Source organism: Aquarana catesbeiana, linkage group LG04, assembly GCF_042186555.1.
Source record: "Aquarana catesbeiana isolate 2022-GZ linkage group LG04, ASM4218655v1, whole genome shotgun sequence".
NCBI classification, from domain to species: Eukaryota; Metazoa; Chordata; class Amphibia; order Anura; family Ranidae; genus Aquarana; species Aquarana catesbeiana.
In genome coordinates, this window is record NC_133327.1 from 260,514,081 (window position 1) to 260,529,948 (window position 15,868).

The following is a 15,868-nucleotide window of genomic DNA, read 5'->3' on the forward strand; positions in this document are numbered from 1 at the left end:
GAAAGCACAACTTTTATCCTTACACTATGAAATAACAATAATGTCTATTAGATAGTCATTGTCTATGATTACCTTTGTAGCATACAAGGATTGGAAATTGTTCAAGCATTTGGTGAGAGATATAACTTTTGGTCTTTGAATTAGCTATTTTTCCATCATTCTACTCAAGGAACTCCCTGGTGTCTTCTTGCAGCCTAAAGCTAGCGATAGACGTAAGGTGGCAATCATCTTATGTCAATAAGTCCAACACACCACGAGCTGTCTGGAGAAAACTTGTTTTTCTATTTTTCCTCTCCAAAAGCATAAGTTCCACAACATTATCTACTAGTTCTGCTATTTTCCTTACTGTTGAGCACCATTAACATAAGCAGGAAGACTGGGCTAAATCAAATGTTCCACGACATCTAGGAAAATACATTTTTTACACAATAATGTTTAGAAAAATAACAATGGGTAAAACTAACAACCACTCTTTATGTCCCAGCAAGGGTGATTTATCCTTTCTGGTTTCCAAGTGACCATTGTCAGTGGGGCAAAAAGGGGCAGACAGTTATGGGAAATGTATACTTTTACACTGGTCTCTGGAAAAGAGGTACAGAAGAACTCTTCCAATAGAAATATCTGTTTCAGTAGCAACTGTCTAAAGCTGGCCCAACACTTTTAGTGTGATGGGGCAAGCAGAAAACACATGGAGTCCAAGTGCAGTAACAGTAATATATTATACCAAAAGACCATCAATACACAGTAGGCCCGGTGGGAAAGCTACCCAGCTGGGAACAACAATGAGCTGTACAGCAGTGAAATAGTAGATTGAAGGGTGCCGAGAACATCTGTCTCGAGGAGCAAAATGTGGCCTCACTGATCCATATCCAAATGGGGAAGCTTCTAGAAAGGATGGCATGTCCCTACACTTTCACTACTCCTATGGAACCTTTCCCTGACGCTAAGCACTATCCCTGACAGACAGGAATCCTGTCCCTTCACTCTCACTCACAAAAATGCACTCCGAGCCTGGGAGCCAGGGTCTTGAATAGACTGCCTGACCCAAGTCACATGGGGTGCCAGGATCCAATCAGATAGCTGCCTCCCTATGACTGAGGAAACCATAGAGGAACTAGGTTCCTCTTACCTTCCTACCCCATCTGCATTGCCACTGCAGACGAGCACCACCCGCAGTGGAGAATATAGACTGCACCTGCCTACATACTGGTGCAGTCTTTAGAACTTTTGATAGATTTTATAATGGTTAGTGGGCTCAAATCAATGATCATAGCGCACATCATGTTCTAGGCTAAAAAAAAAAAAAAAAAAAAAAACCTGTTTAATACATCTGGGATTCCAGTCTGGAATTATTAATTGACTCGGTGATGGCAAGGTTAATTGTTCTTTGGGACACAGACAGCAAAAAAATTATAATTTTAAGCATTGCCTTCTCTACCCAAAACTAAAAAAGGTTATAGCTTTATATATACTTTTAACACAATTATCAAGCTCTAATCTACATAGGGAATTTTAACTCACAGTAACATGAGGGTAACTTGCCTCTGACAAATGATTCATATGAAAAACATGAAAATTAATGTGTGCCAGTCATGTTGTGTTCCTCTGGTGCTCTAAGGCAAGGCAATTTTTTTAGGTGTGGAGGCTTTCAGTGCATAGCACTTACAGGAGAGTTAAACCACTTGCTATTTTCATACATCTCTCATAGGCTTCAATGTTTATGCTATGTTTATGTTTATGTTTACAGGTCTGCATACCAGCCAGTTTGGGGTGCCAAAATTCTTGCTGGATTTGAAATGTATTTTATAATACAGATAAAGGAAGAATAGGAACATTTAAAACGCTATTTTGTAAAAGGAGGAATGGTTCTCTATGGCTGAAAGGGAAAATAATAGGAACTATGGCAGTAGTGTCTCACTACCAATGACTTAGAGAAATAAAGAAACTAGAAGATGACACTAGAACTTTCCTATTGACTGAAAAATCACTTCCATGTGGACTGACCATTGAATGCTACTAATACATGAGTGTGTAATTGATAGGAGGTGGTGTCTCTTATCTTCCATAGGTGATGAAATTCAAATTCATAAACTGGACAAGAACACTTCATTTTGCTTTTTAGAAACTTTGCTTCCTGGTTAGCAACGAAGGAGACTTGCCAGCTTAATACGTGTGGATTTTGGAAGGAATCCACAACTCTGAAAGGTTGCCGCCCATCTTACCAGTCTCCCAAGGCATTAGTAATGGGTGACGTTCATGTGTGGCACAGTGGTGAAATATATAGAAGTAATCAGCATGTTCAGTTTAGATGACTCAACTTACTGCAAACAACAAATTACTAAGGCAGGTTTGTTAGAGAGTTTCATCTATTTTCTAGAGATACCTAATCTGTACTGTACCTTCTTCTAATGTGCTAGCCAGAAGAATTACAGCTATTCTATGCATCTTATAAGTTATTCATTACATTATCAGACACTTGTCAGATTTACGAGATCCAAAGAACTACAAGAATTAGAAAGAGTTTCTGATGGAAGCTTGACCACTACATGGCATCATGGACTGGACCATTCACAGATAATTAAAGATTTTCTCTTTAGATCATTCAGTAAGTAATCACGTTTTTTTTTTTTTATGTTAAATACTTATAGACAGATGATACGGAACACTGTATAATCATTCCTACCAAACTTTGAATATTATAAAACATGATGGTTATTCAATAAATGTATTGCAGTAGTGATAATAGAAAATGAAATATAAAAACAGACAATGAAACATATTTCACCATAATTGTTGTTTTATTTTGTTCTTTTATTGATTGTTTTATGCAGGTATGAAATATGAACTGTACTTGTTTTATAGCTTGTGTAATCCTTCTTAGCGTATGGCTGATGCAAATAAAGTAAATTCATTTTGGCAACAGAAAGCCTTTTTGTCTAGGAGAGAGGTCTAAGTGTGAATGTTTATCCACTAACAACGTGTTGGTGAAAAGATGTGTGCCTCCATAAAAATGATGTTGAAATATAAAGTGTTGCACACCAAACAAATTCCTTTTGTTAATTTGTTTGGTATGATTGCCAATTAAGCACTTGCCCAAAATGTAGAAACTCCATTATAAAATGACCAGTAACTTGCTACAGTATACTTACATCGCAGTCCTACATTCACAAAGGGATATATGTGTGCACAGTTATTACTATCCTGGAACTGATCCAGCTGATCTTACACCGATATTCAATGCATATTGTCCTTTTCCGATATCCAATGCATTTTTTTAATGCATATTCAATGCATATGGTTCTTTTTGTTCCACCCAGTGGGCTGAAAGGAGAAAAACTGAGGACCTCAAGAAGAGCTTGCTGTACTAACTATGCAATGTTAGTACATCAATCTCCCCGTTGAGCTGTTGCGTTCTGACAGAGAGACTCCCCCCCCCCCCGCCAGAACACTCCAGTCAGCGCTCACACTCACAGCCATTGGCTGCCAGAGCTGATCAGATGCTGATTGGATGTTGGTTTTCCAATCTTTCTGAATGACTGGCTTCTGTCAGACAAGCTGATGTACAATTGCAGGACCAATCAAACCAATTGCAACTGATTAAAGCCTAAATTTAGTATTTATTTATTTATTTTAACAGCAGGAAAGCTCTATTATAACTTCTAACAATATGAATGGAGGCCAGGTGGATGAATGAAAGGTCTGTCTCCTCTATTCATTGAGTGCTTTTCATTTTGGAACCTATAGTACAGCTTCAATGAATGGAAGAGGAGGGTGAAAAGGGCAGGCAAAGTTGCCACTCTTAAAGAGTGCCTGTGACAGCATCAACAGTTCATATTATTTCCTACAGCATCGTAAGATTACCACTGTGAACAAATGGGGGCGTGAAGATTTTTCCCACAACAGATATTTCTCATTCTATATAAGTACAAACTACAAACATGATAAAAACTGCCATGGTTAAATGCAGTGAGGAATTGTGCCCAGTATCTCTCCAGATACACAGATCATGCTTCTCTGTTTTAGACAATTTATAATTATGTATACACTATCCCATGATATTAAGAAGAAAATTTCAAATTATTGGAGTTCTGGTGTGACATGGCAATGAAAAATGATCATTCTTGTTTTTATTTTGTACTTTCTTTTACTAGACACATTTTTTTCCTTGAAAACATGTGGGCAGGGGGCAGAAGTGCGCACTAAAAATAGTACTCAGGACTCACCCAGGTTCACTCACCTGCCATGAGTATCAGCCAGAGCCCTGAGAGAATTATATGTCTGCCTGCTATCTGCCCGCATGGTGTGTTAGTTACAGGGAGCCATATTGTCAAGCTCCCTCACCATGCTTCTGGTCTTCTTGACAACATCATGTCTTCTTACCGGGCACACCAATCATTTCAGGTCTGAAGACTTCTTGAGGTTCCAGCATAGCACCTTTCCCTGCATATTCACCACTGCCCCATAGCTAGACTAGGTATACAACATAATTGGATATACCAGGATCCTTCTTCACCAAGTGGGATGCACTGTCTAGTATAGCCTAATGGTGTGCTATCCCACTTCTCAACAGCACGGTTACCGAGAGTCCACTTCAAAGACATGAAGCAGCCAGAAGCTAGGTCCAAAGCTATTTTTTGTTACAGTCACAGTTCCAATAAACCAACTAGCAACTCCTCAATCCTTCATGCATTACATCCTCCATTTAAGTAATAATAGTTCCCTTTTTGTGTGGTAGTGTACCTCTTTGTGCCCCTCCAGGGGCAGGAAAAAATCAAATCAATGTCCCCTAAGTAATAACCTCTCCCATGGCTTCTCTCTTTTCCATAAACCAGCAACTAACTCTGAGCTAAGCTCCACTCATCCTATATATGAGATCTAGCCAAGGAGGAAATTAAATCACCCTCTTCCTGAAAGAAAAAAAAGCAAAAAGGCAATTTAGTGGGCAACAAAGTGGCCCCTGCCTAGAAACGTTCATAATTCTTTAAACACATCAAAGTATATCTAAAGACAAGACTTTCTTTTTATTCTGTATAGAGTAAGGGAGGGCAACTGTCATTCTTTTTTGTCTACAGAAAAAAAAATTAAACTATTTGGGATTTTTAGAGCACTAACTAGACAGCAACCAAATATGCATAAAATCAATTAATTTTAGACCTATACATCCCAAAAACATCTTGGAGGGCTGACATAGTCCTTCAAAACACATTATCACCCCATAACACCACTGATCATGTTCCTTCTTCTAATAATATGGACTTTTGCAATTGATTGGTGATAGCGTTAAGCTTGATGGGGTTAAGTACATCATCAGGAGCTGGAGAGGATGTACTCTTTAAAATGAATAATTAACCATAAGTCATCCTACAATAAAACCATGAAAATCATTGCCATTGTGCTTGAGGAAAACCCAATGGCCACACACTGAGCTTTGGGACCACAAGGACCTAAGGATTGTCCCACTACAATAGTAAGATCCTAAAAAAATGGGATGAGATGCCCATATGTAGGTGTCTCCTGAATTCAACCTTGCCAATAACCATTCGCAATAATTGTGAATATGTGTATCCATTAATATGGTCCAAAAGAAAGCTTCTGCTGTATGGGGGATCCCATCTACAGTGTCCTCCCAGCAAGTCGAAAAGTCTATTTTGCCATTCGTGTCTCATTAGGGAGATTTCCCCTCTCTTCCTGTCCTGAAAATTCAACATCTTTCAAATGTGAGGGATATTAACAGTTGCCACAGGAACAAGTATTATCTGTTCCTGTTCTGGTGGCAACACAAAATATTGGTTTTACCCTTACTTTTATTCCCAGTGAGATTGTTGATCAGGGCAATAAGAGAGGGTGATTTGTCAAGGGTTGTAATCCCTTCCAACTCTATCCAAATCTAAGAAAAAAAATTCCTTTAGTTATACATCAACAGTTAAATGCTTAGACACAACACAATGAGAGGTGTCTTTGGAAAAGGATTATGAATTGAGATCACATTCAATTCCATATACATTAAATTCCTCAATTGGGTGTTTGCTAATAATTCAAAAGAATGTGAAAGAAGAAGGCATTACCTACTGGATATATTTCAGTAGAAAGTCAATGTACAACTGCTCAGTGTTATTTTAGCCTGTCCTGTGATTTCTGCAAATTAATATTCTGGAATAGTCATGTAGTTTCAGACATTTCAAGTTCTTAACACACACAAATTAGCCAAAGGAGTTCTATCTTTGTTGCTATGTTGACATGCAAAAATCATGCATGCATCCAATATGAACACAAGAAAAATAATATTATGTTGTCACTTCAAAATCTAGATAACCCACCTTACAGGACAAATATCACTTTAGGACAGGTAGAGCCTAGCACAAGTGGTAAATAATGCTGAACAAAGAACCTGACAAGTGATAGACATTGGGGAACAGTGCACTTGGGTGGAGCTTTTCACAAAATACATAACCCAGTTATGGGAATGGCAAGCTCTACACAAACACATGTATGTATTCATAACAAACATTGTATGGCACCATTCTCACATCACCTTATACTTCATGGGCTGATTCATTAAACTTAGAGAGAAAGGAAAACTAGAACACAATAGAGTTGTTGCCCATAGTGACTAATAATAAGTTTTGTTTCATTTTCCCATAAAATTGAATGTAAAACCTGATTAGAAACTATAGGCAACAGTTCAAATCTGTGTTCATTTTTCAGTTCAGTGAACCAGCCCCCATGTCTTCTGCCCAAGTCCAAGCAGAACAAGGTACCAGGGCTCTGCGTTTCATCTTCCTATGCACATTTCTGGTTCTATCCCACAAATTATTAAAGTGTATGCAAACCCTAACAATGATTGTCTTGCATTTGCTCCCTTTGTTCTGCTAAATATACTTTTGAATTTTCTTGCTATAGCTGTTCAAGTGTTAGTTCAGGAGCCTTATCAGCCCTGCCCAGCTCTCTGTGTGAAGAAATGAACCACAGTTATTTTATTGATATGGGAAGAAGAAGAAGAGGAGGTGTTTTTAGTCCTAACATGTCTTGTCCTAGAGAGACAGATCCAAATATTCATATATATAGTAAAGTAATTAAGGCTATATTTACATGGTGTGCTGGTGCGAACGACAGCTTCAGGAATCTGCTGATTTCTGCAGCTGTTTCTGCCCCCTTTGAGCAGCTAGCTGTGTCTGCCGAACCCTGTACACTTAAAAGACAGGTCTGCAGTGGCCTCAGCCAGTATGTTTTAAAATGTCCTGGCCTTGGTGTATGTACATCATTACAGTGCCCAGTTACCCATGCCACTTAGGAAAAAAATGGCAAATTAGCTTTGAACAAGGCCAGGATCCTTTAAATAATGGAACAGAGATGGGCTGCACCTTAATGAGTAGGGTGCAGTTCTGTTGGGGAGAAGATGATCAGAAGGCTGGAGGAACTTTTAAATTAGGATGTAAAGTGGGGGGATCGGAAGAGGGTATACAAGGCAGAATGCAATAGTCAGAGTATACAGATGGGGGTAAAGTCAGGGGAGAAGGGGATCTTAAACCAAATGACAGGGAAACTAAAATTTCCAAGGCTAGCAGGCATGCTGAGCCTAAAGGGAAGTAAAATGTGTACAAGGATAAAATAATATGCGTAAGTACAAAATTAAAAGGCATGCACACAAATGATAGAAGTCTGATTAATAAAATGGAAGAACTAGAACTTCTACTACATGAGGAGGACTTTGACATTGTGGAAACCTATTAATGAATAGGATTGAAGGGAAATAAATAGGGACTTTAAATGAACGCATGGTCTGGTAAGGCACCATTGTTCCATCCCTCGGGACTTAAAATGAAACTGTAGCCTGGTAAGGCTACAAATTTCCATCCCTGTCATGCATCAAAAGGGGAAAAGAGCAGGGGGAGTGGGACTTTATATGAAACACTAGGTTGCAGAGAGGTAAATAGGTGAAAAATACAAGTTTTATTAATTGCCATCTGAAATAACCATCCATAACATTTGATTACAACAGTAATGATATACATTGGTACATGGCATAAATTCATAAAAACAGTATCATGTAAAATGGCAATTAATCATCCTTCCAGGGTTCACCAATATGGTCATTGCATAAACAATAATACACCTTAAAACTTGCAAAACCCATGGCCTTGTTGGTCCTAATGAGGGTATTGAATGTAAACTTGGTGTTCTAATAATGTGAATTAGAAGTAAAACGTATGGCAGCTCTACGCGTTTCGTGGCTAGAGGGCCACTCGTCAGGAGCGAGCACAAGATATATCTATAAATAAAGAATGAAATATTATAATAAGGGTAAGTGAGTACGGTAATGGGGTATAGAACCCTCAAATCAATTACCTGTTACTATTGGGTGTCAGAATAGTTTTGGCGCGAAAGCGGGGTACCATGACTCTCCGGATAAATGCTCCCAACCGGGAGCCGCGGCGGACATCTCGTCCAAGATACCCAGACAAGCGTCGGCCAGAGCAGGCACAAGAAGGCAAGGTAACCTGGGGGGGATTGAAAAGTGTTCCATAGTAAACTGGACAGGAATGAACAGAGGGTTCAAGTTTTAAGGTGTATTATTGTTTATGCAATGACCATATTGGTGAACCCTGGAAGGATGATTAATTGCCATTTTACATGATACTGTTTTTATGAATTTATGCCATGTACCAATGTATATCATTACTGTTGTAATCAAATGTTATGGATGGTTATTTCAGATGGCAATTAATAAAACTTGTATTTTTCACCTATTTACCTCTCTGCAACCTAGTGTTTCATATAAAGTCCCACTCCCCCTGCTCTTTTCCCCTTTTGATGCACGACAGGGATGGAAATTTGTAGCCTTACCAGGCTACAGTTTCATTTTAAGTCCCGAGGGATGGAACAATGGTGCCTTACCAGATCATGCGTTCATTTAAAGTCCCTATTTATTTCCCTTCAATCCTATTCATTAATATTCATAGGGATGGAAACACTTGGCTTGCTCTACTATCTACATCAGCATTACCCCCCATTTTTGCAACCTTGTTCCCATGTTAAATCCTTTTGATCCTCGTACATTTCTTAATTTAGCTACCCTGTTAACTAATGGTATGTTTTTTCAATCATCTTCTTCCATTTATGCTCCAACATTAACTGACTCTATTTGGGTTCAGCTCTAGAGGTGGTGTGAACTTAGTCGGGATTGCCTGCTGCCCGGCTGGTTCTCCACTTCCGGGAGCTGTGACGTGCCTGGCGGCCCCTCCCCCTTTGTCTGGGAAGGTGCGGGTGCCGTCACTGCATGTCAACGTCGCGCATCCCAGACTGGACGTGCGGTGCTTACTCAGCGCTGCTCCGCCCATGCTTGCGGTGACCACGCTTGCGGGCAGATTGGGGGACTTCCGATGGCGGAGGATCGAGCGCCTGCTGGACTCCTCCTACCGCTGGTCTTCCCCCGCCCCCTCTGCTGCGCTGGCGTGACGTCAGCGGCGTCATCGTCCTGGCGCCTATATGGGCGTCCCTAGGGCGGGCACCGGTAGTCAAGGCTTTCCTCACTGTTCAATTTTGAGCTGCACACACGGCTGTTGCATTCAGCCAAGGTAATTTGTACATCCACATCTTTTTCCCCCTATCCCTATGCACCGTCTTCCACGGCAGTCATCCACTTGTCCCCTTTCCCCACCTTTGTCACTCTCACCTCTCCCCCTGGTCCTTTACGTTTCACTCTTGACTGGTGGTCATCACTAGTATTCACTCCCCCCTTTTTTCTTCACACCCATTCCCAGGCCTTAGTGGCCGGCTCTTCACTTCCCTCACCTCCCTCCAATCGGCTCCACCCACACACTTCCCCTCTGTTCATTCCTGTCCAGTTTACTATGGAACACTTTTCAATCCCCCCCAGGTTACCTTGCCTTCTTGTGCCTGCTCTGGCCGACGCTTGTCTGGGTATCTTGGACGAGATGTCCGCCGCGGCTCCCGGTTGGGAGCATTTATCCGGAGAGTCATGGTACCCCGCTTTCGCGCCAAAACTATTTTGACACCCAAAAGTAACAGGTAATTGATTTGAGGGTTCTATACCCCATTACCGTACTCACTTACCCTTATTATAATATTTCATTCTTTATTTATAGATATATCTTGTGCTCGCTCCTGACGAGTGGCCCTCTAGCCACGAAACGCATAGAGCTGCCATACGTTTTACTTCTAATTCACATTATTAGAACACCAAGTTTACATTCAATACCCTCATTAGGACCAACAAGGCCATGGGTTTTGCAAGTTTTAAGGTGTATTATTGTTTATGCAATGACCATATTGGTGAACCCTGGAAGGATGATTAATTGCCATTTTACATGATACTGTTTTTATGAATTTATGCCATGTACCAATGTATATCATTACTGTTGTAATCAAATGTTATGGATGGTTATTTCAGATGGCAATTAATAAAACTTGTATTTTTCACCTATTTACCTCTCTGCAACCTAGTGTTTCATATAAAGTCCCACTCCCCCTGCTCTTTTCCCCTTTTGATTGTGGAAACCTAGTTTGACACCTCACAACTGGCTTGCGACTGTTCAGGGGTACTCCCTGTATTGGAGGAACAGGATAGGTAGAAGAGGGAGAGAGGTGTGCCTGTATGTGAAGAGCGACTTGATGTTGAATATGAGGAATGACATGCTATAATAGGGCTAGTGAGGAGGAGGTGGAGTCTTTATGGCTAGAGCTTCAAAAGGATAAACAAATGTTAAAGTACTTGTGGTGGTATGCTATAAGCCACCTAACATTAGGGAGGAGGAGACCCATCTCCTTTTCGCAGTTAGAGATGGCAAGGAGACAGAGCAATGTCATAATCATGGGGGATTTCAACTATCCTGACATTAATTGGGTACAAGGAACCAATCGCTCAACCAAGGCTTGTCATTTCTTGAACATACTGCAGGACACTTTCATGATTCAAATGGTTGAATCCCCAACCTCTGGACCTACTAATTCCAAACAACACAGAGCTGATTACAGATGTGGAAGTTAGGGGATAATTTAGGTAGCAGTGATCACAGATTATTTACATGTGCTCAAAGCTATAGGAAAGTGAGACGCAAGAGTAGGACTAAAACATTACGTTTCAACTTTACTAAGCTGTGCTCGATATTACACAATACTAAATAGGATTAAATTTTTGAAGCTAAGAACACTGGAGAGAAGTGGGAGTGCTTTAACCACTTGCCTACAGGGCACTTACACCCCCTTCCTGCCCAGGCCTCTTTGAATGACAATCGTGCGGTCATGCTACCTTGTACCCAAACAATTTTTTTTATCATTTTCTTCACATAAATAGAGCTTTCCTTTGGTGGTATTTGATCACTCCTGGGTTTTTTATTTTTTACTAAAAAAATAAAAAAGACCAAAAATTTTGAAAAATATTTTTTTTTACTTCGTTTCTGTCAGCAAATTTTGTAACTAAGTAATTTTTCTCCTTTACTGATGTGCGCTGATGAGGCGGCACTGATGGGCACTGATAGGCTAAACTGGTGGGCATTGATGAGGTGGCACTTATGGACACTGATGAGGCAGCACTTATGGGCACGGATTAGGTGGCACTGAAGAGAAGGCACCAATATGCTGCACTTATGGACACTGATAGGTGACACTGATATGTGGCACTGATGAGCACTGTTAGGCGGAACTGATGGGCACTGTTAGGTGGCACTGATGGGCACTAATAGGCAGTACTGGTGGTCACTGATAGGCGGCACTGGTGGGCACTGATAGGCAGCACAGATAGGCGGTACTGATAGGCACTGATGGGCATTGATGGGTGGCACTGATCAGCGACACTGATGGGCATTGATCGACAGCAGTGATGGGCATTTATGGACAGTACTGATAGGCAGCACTGATAGCCAGCACTGACTGGCATTGCTAATGGGCACTGATTGGTGGCACTTGTGGGCAGTGGTGGGCACTGATTACTACCACTGGTGGGCACTGATTGCTGGCACTGGTGGGCAATGGTGGGCACTGATTGGTCACACTGTTGGGGCTATATTGTAATCAGGGCACTGATGATAAGTGCCCTGATTACATGTGTAGATATCCCCCTGCGTGAAGATGCCGCTGATCAGCTCTCCTCACCACACACTCTGTCAGTGTGAGGTGAGGAGCGCTGATTACCGGCATCTCCGTGTTTACATGTGACCGGCTGTGATTGGACATAATGTGAAAGATGATGTTACGCCAGGTAAATAGATACCTAACACGTGATGCTTTGAAATTGCACACACTCGTGGAATGGCGACAAACTACGGTACCTAAGACTCTCCATAGGCGATGTTTTAAAAAAAATGAACGGTTAACAGATTAGAGTTACAGAGGAGGTCTAGTGCTAGAGTTATTGCTCTCGCTCTGACGATCGAGGCGATACCTCACATGTGTGATTTGAACACCGTTTACATATGTGGGCGCTCTCTTTGCTGTTCCAGCTCGCGGGGCGCATTAAAAAATTTTTTTTTTTCTTATCTTTTTAAATTTTTTTTTTACATAATTGATTACTTTTATTGCTGTCAGGTACTCTTTATGGAGGGATCGGGGGTCTAGAAGACCGCAAATCCCTCCTTTGCATTTCAAAGTATTCAGATCGCCAAAAACGTCGATTCTGAATACTGTCATTTTTTTTAAACGGCGCCATTGGCAGCCGAGTAAACCGGAAGTGATGTTGTGATGTTGCTTCTGTGTTTACAGAAAGAAGACTGGAAGGAAGCTATTTCCGGCTTACTTCCGGTCTTACTCTAGCCGGCGGAAGTGCCGGATCGCGGATCGTCTCTCCCGGTGGGACGGGAAGCCCGGAAAGAGTGTCGGAAGGCGGCAAGAGTGGGGGACGTCCCCTCTCGCTCCTTCAGGATAATAGCCGAGCGGCTTTTAGCTGCATCAGTTGTTATCCCTGAAGAGCCGACCGCCCGCTCTAAAAAACGGTACCGGGATGATGCCTGCAGCTACAGGCATCATCCCGGTATAACCCCTGAAAGCCAGGGCCGCATATGTGCATACAGTCGGTGCTAAAGGGAAGAAATTTGATTTTTTACATTTTTTTTATTGGATATGTTTTACAGCAGAAAGTAAAAAATATTAGTTTTTTTTTTCAAAATTGTTGGTCTTTTTTTGTTTATAGAGCAAAAAATAAAAAGTTCAGAGGTGATCCAATACCATCAAAATAAAACTCTATTTGTGGGGAAAAAAGACATTAATTGTATTTGGGTACAGTGTCGCATGACCACGCAATTGACAGGTAAAGTAACGCAGTGCCTTATCACAAAAAAAGGGCCTGGTCATGAAGGGGGTAAATCTTCTGGAGGTCAAGTGGTTAAACATTTGATATGCTTTTTATTTTCTATTGTGAATAAAATATGGGTTTATGAGATTTGCAAATCATTGCATTCTGTTTTTATGTAGATTTTACACAGTGACCTACGTTTTTTGGAATTGGGGTTGTAGTAACCAACATGGATTTATAAAAAACTGTTCTTGCCAGACCAACCTTTAACCATTCTATGAGGAGGTGTGTTGTAATTTGGATAGAGGAAGGCTGTGGATGTAGTATATTTGGATTTTGCTAAGGCATTTGATACAGTACTCCATACAGTATATGATTCATTTACAAATGTAGGTCATGTGGCATTGATGATGGTGCATGTACCTGGATAAAAAACAGGTTGCAGGAGCACATCCAGAAAGTGGTGATTAATGGCATATTTTCTGAATGTTAGGTATAAGTGGGGTACCCCAGGGCTCTGTCCTGGAACCAATTCTGTTTACCTTGTTCAGAAACGATATAGAGGTTGCAATACATAGTTCAATCTCAATGTTAGCTGATGATAAAAAGCAAAGCAGGGCAATAACTTCATAACATGTTCTTCTCTTCATTCCTCTCAAGACCTCCTGCTCTCTAGCTCCCTCGTCACCTCCCCCCATGCTCGCCTCCAGGACTTTTCCAAAGCCTCTCCAATCCTATGGAACTCCTTACCCCAATCTGTCCGATTATCTCCTACTCTGTTAGCTTTTAGCCGATCCCTGAAAACCCTTCTCTTCAGAGAAGCCTACCCTACCCACACCTAACAACTGTATTTTCATTTTCTCCATAAGCTCACCCCCCACAGTTATTACCTTTTGTTCCACTTGACCCTCCCTTCTAGATTGTAAGCTCTAACGAGCAGGGCCCTCTGATCCCTCCTGTATTGATTTGTATTGTAAGTGTACTGTCTGCCCTTATGTTGTAAAGCACTGCACAAAATGTTGGCACTATATAAATCCTGTATAATTATAATAAAAATAATAACATGATATGGAAACCTTACAAGAAGACCTCAATAAAATAGTAGGGTGGGCAGCTATATGGCAGATGAGGTTCAATGTGGAAAAATGTAAAGTAATGAACTTAGGAGCTAAAATGTGAATGAAAGTTACTCACTAGGGGGTGAACCTCTAGGGGAATTGAGGATGGAAAAGGATCTGGGAGCCCTAGTAGGTGACAGGCTCAGCAAGAGCAATGCCAAGCTGTAGCAAGCAAGGCCAGCTGACTACTAGCTTGCAATAAAAAGGAGATTTACTCAAGAAATAAACCTACAATTCTACTATCTTCCAGTCCTGGTCACCAGTCCTCAGGAAGGATGTGCTGGAACTGGAGAGAGTCCAGAGAAGGGCAACAAAGCTAATATGGGGGCTGGAGAACCTCAGCTATGAGAAACAACTACGAACATTTAGGGTCGCTTCACACCATCCCTTCATGCGGCTCACAGCAGGGGCCCGGTGCATGCGGGTTCACCATTTTCAATCAGAATTTTGGGCTGAATTCGGACCTGAAACGGGCCTAAAGACGCACAAAACAGACCAGACCCACTGTGAGATATGTGACTCGGCTCCATAGAGAGCCAGTCAAAGTTCCCTGCTATTGGGAATTGAATGTGGGGATTCTGCATCCAATTCGCAGTGGTGTGAATCCTGCCTAAATATTTTCTCCCCTGAGATGATTGAGAGGAGATATGATCACAATATAAAAATATCTAAATGGTGATTTTGGCATAGGGAGAAAACTATTCAATCTTAGGTCCCTAAAGAAAACATAATGAAGGTAGATGTGAAGTGACTCAATCTTAAAGGGTAAGTTCACCTTTGTACACTTTTTTTTTTCTAAGTTCCGGCTCCACTGTACACCAATAGAGCATTCATGTACTTTTTTTGCAAAAATATCAAAGCTTTCCATTAAATCTACCATCACTTACTTTTCTTGTCCTAATCCACGTTTCCAGACATTTCCATTAGTAATGTCTTTCTTTCTTACAGACTGTAGTTCATGACACAGGAAGGAGTTGACCAGCTGATCTCATTAGCACACAACCTGCATCATCCACCCTCTCATTCCCAGGTGCATGTTTTTTAAATGAAATGCAATCAATCAGTGATCACCCTTATCACTAAATACACAATCAGATTGTATAGTGTATGGCCATCTTTATACAAGTACATAGGAGGGAGTGAACAGAAACACTCAGCTGTCAATCCCCATTCACGATTCTGCATAGTGGGAACTCACATTCCCACATGCTTTTTTTTTTTTTTTTAAGCGGGGGGAGGGGGGGGGCATTTTAGAGCATTTTCACTCATTACACATAGGGCAGTCCATCCACCTGAATGGGCTGCCCTACACGAAGCAATCTCCCCAAAGAAGTTTAGGAACTTTTTTTTAGAGTGGAGCTTGGTGTGTTTTTTACTGCGATTTGTGGTGCAGTGCATTTCTGAAATGCAAGGAAACACACAGATGTGAATGGAGACTCATTGTTCTTGCGTTATCACACCAATTTCACTTTCAGGCCCCATTCACATCTAGCATAGTAGGAGC

The 15,868-nt window shown here is 41.1% G+C and overlaps 1 protein-coding gene across 2 annotated transcripts in view; it reads left to right on the forward strand.

Annotated features, from left to right (window-relative positions):
- Positions 1 to 2,195: 2,195 nt before the first annotated feature.
- BCL6 (BCL6 transcription repressor) overlaps positions 2,196 to 15,868 on the forward strand; it is a 100,843-nt gene continuing 87,170 nt past the window's right edge. Inside the window, exons 1-2 of one of the 2 annotated variants that reach the window (XM_073626415.1) lie at positions 2,196 to 2,343; positions 2,473 to 2,605. The gene's annotated coding sequence lies outside the window, so the exon portion shown is untranslated. Of the gene's footprint in view, positions 2,348 to 2,472; positions 2,606 to 15,868 lie in introns of both variants that reach the window. The other variant, XM_073626416.1, reaches the window with a different exon arrangement.